Genomic DNA, 3,413 nt, shown 5'->3' with positions numbered 1-3,413 from the left:
ATATAATTATATAATATGCAACTTGTTTGATGTATTCTATGAATTTTAATGGAAGTATAGATTCGTGTAATCATCACCCCAAAATCTTCCCCTTGCTATTCCTTTATAATCACACTCTTCTACACCTGACTCAAAGCAATCACTGATCAATTCTTTATGACTGTAGCTGTAACTTTCTGAGACTGTCATATTGTTGGAATCAGATAGTATGTGACTGTTTGAAACTCTCTTTTCACAAAGCACAATGCCTTTGAATTGTGTCTACGAGTGGGTTTGTATTACTTCCTTTTTATTGCAGAATAGTATTCTATTCTATGGATGTACTTCTATGGATGTACCATAGTTTATATATTCACCCACTGAAGGATATTTGGTTGTTTCTAATTAGTGGCAATTATCAATAGAGGTGCTATTAACATCGATGTACAGATTTTTGTATGAACATAAGTCTTAATTTCTCTGAAGTAAATCAGTATCCAGGTAAGTGCATGCTTCAAATAAAAGTGTTGGTACTATTTTAAATTTCAACCAAAACTGTATACACATTTCATTTTTCATATCTTCTCTAGCAAATAAAATATTGTAAGAATTTTGTTTTATTTTGAGTTGTGTTTGCCTTCTAATGCACAGCGATATCTCATTTGCTTTAATTTGCATTTCCCCTATTAGCCTATAGGAGTTTTGGGGTGGCACAATGGTCCACATGCTCCGTTGCTAACTGAAAGGTTGGCAATTTGAGCCCACCCTGGCTTTGAGCCTGGCCATCTACTTCTAAAGGTCGGCCATTGACATGTGAGGTCACAAGGAGTTGGAATCAGCTACAGTGCAACTGGTTTGGTTAATAACTAATGATGTTGACCATCTTTTCATGTGTGTGTTGGTTTTTATTCTGGTCATCGCTATAGGTTCTTCACCAGCTGCTCAGAGGGAAAAGATGAGGCTGCCTACTGCCATAAAGATTCAGTGTCTCAGGAAACCCTATATAAGGTCACTATGTGTCAAAATGTTGTCCATAGCTTGTCATGATTCACACACTTGAAAGCCTTTGTGTAGTCAATAAAGCACTGGTAAACATCTTTCTGATATTCTCTGCTTTCAGCCAAGATCCATCGGATATCAGCAATGATATCCTTCATTCCGGCTTGAACCTCTGGAAGTTCTCTGTCAATGTGTGCTTGTAGCCATTTCTGTATTGCAAAGTATGAGTATTCCTGAACACTTAATTGTGTTCATGAGGAATCTGTACATGGACTAAGAGACAGTTGTTTGAACAGAACATGGGAACGCTGAATGGTTTAAAATTAAGAAAGGTATGCGACAGGGTTGTTTTCTTTCACCATACTTATTTAACCTATGTGCTGAGCAAATAATCCAAGAAACGGTTCTATGATGAAAAACGTGGCATCAGGATGGAAGAAAGACTCATTAACAACCTGTGATATGCATATAATACAACCTTGCTTGTTGAAAATGAAGAGGACTTAAAATATTTACTGATGAAGATCAAAGAGCACAGCCTTTGGTATGGATTGCATCTCAATGTAAAGAAAACAAAAATCCTCACCACTGGAACAATAAACAACATTCTTATCAACAGAGAAAAGATTAAAGTTGTCAAGCACCTCATTCTTCTTGGATCAACCATCAACACTCATGGAAGCAGCAGTCAAGAAATCAAACGACGTATCCTATAAATTATAAGCAGACCCTACACCCAAGGAAACTTCCTTTCAATTAATTGGCTGCTTATAGCAGATGTCATCGTGGTGTTGATTACATTATATTAAATATCTTCATGGGGGATTATCGTTGTTATATGCTGTTAAGTCGGTTCAACTCATAGTGACCCCATAAAGGGTTTCCAAGGAGTAGCTGGTGGGTTTGAACTGTTTACCTTGAGGTTCGTAGTCCAGTATTTACCCTACAGTGCCACACCAGGAGTCACATCATGGGAGTTACTGTGTCTTAACGGCCAAACCACTGAGAACGCTGACCCAGTCAAATTAATACAAAACCTTAACTATCACACTATCAGACCATTTCTTCATGTACTTGTTAACTGCCTGAATGTCATCTTTGGTGAAGTGTCTGTTTCTTAAGTTGGACTGACTTTGTTGTTGAGGTGTTTAAGTTTTCTTAGAAATTAGTCTCTTGTCAGATATGTCATTGCCAAAAATTTCCCCCAGTCTATAGGTTTTCTTTTTACTCTTTTGGAGATGTCTTGTGACAATCATAAGTGTTTAAGTTTTTCCCACTTATCTAGTTCATCTTCTACAGTTTGTGCATTTTAAATTATGTTTGATATCCTATTTATGCCATCATTTACGGCCCCTAGCATTGTCCCTATTTTTTCCCATAATCTTTGTAGCTTTAGGTTTTGATTAGGTTTGATCCATTTTGAGTTACTTCTTGGGTATGGTGTGAGATATGGGTTCTGTTTCATTTATCTACAAGTAGACATCCAGTTGTGCTGTTCCCATTTGTTAGAGACTGTCTCTTCCTTATTCATTGGACTTTGGCCCTCTGTTGAAGATTAGTTGTCCATAGGTGGATGGATTTACATCTGGAGTCTCAATTATGTTCCGTTGTTGTGTGTGTTGTACCATTACCAGGCAGTTTTGAATACCATGCCTGGATAGTACACTCTGAGATCAAGTAGTGTGAGGCCTCCTATTTTTTTTTTTTTAAGTTTTTATAGTGAATTTTTGTGACAGTTTACATGGGATAAGCTTTACATTCATCCTATCTTATTTCAGTTCATTGCAATGATTACAATTCCCTGCATGCCTCATCAAATAGCCAAAGAGTAGACCCCCTGGCCATCAACACACAGCCCCTCTCCCTCCCAGAGTTCAGAGTCCCCAGCCACTCCATCTCTCCACATCATCATCTTTGCCTCCACCTCTGGAGTCGCTGCTTCTCTGGATAGGGTCCACTCTTCTCCCTTGATGGTCCCAGGGTCCTCTGCTCCTGTACTGCAAGATCAGCCACTCCTCTTCTTCTGTTACAAAACATCTATCTTTACATTTGCAATACTCACAATCAGTCCTGATAGCAATTATTCACTAGTGAACCACAAGAGACTTATCCCCATCTCCTTTCACCAGCCCGTCCAGACAGGTTGGAAACCACTCAGTGAAGATTCTATCTTCCCCTGTACCCTCTGAAATTAGGCTCCCTCTTGAAAGCTTGTAAGCCAGTTACTTCTTGCCTTTGTAGTCCCCCCACCATTTTGGGTAGTCAGTGTCTAAGTTGCCCATCCCTGTCAACCCTGTGTACCAAGGGGGTGGGGATCATCCTCACTGTAATGATTTGTTCCCTCTTTTGAGCTACTAAATCCGCAAGCAGATTACTCTTTTTTCCCTCTTCTAATCAAGTTCTGATCATCCATCCATTGAAGCCAGGTCAAGTGT

The sequence above is a fragment of the Chrysochloris asiatica genome, unplaced genomic scaffold (assembly GCF_000296735.1).
Source record: "Chrysochloris asiatica unplaced genomic scaffold, ChrAsi1.0 scaffold00159, whole genome shotgun sequence".
Classification (NCBI taxonomy): Eukaryota; Metazoa; Chordata; class Mammalia; order Afrosoricida; family Chrysochloridae; genus Chrysochloris; species Chrysochloris asiatica.
The sequence above is the reverse complement of the archived record's forward strand: the minus strand, read 5'-3'. Positions refer to the sequence as shown.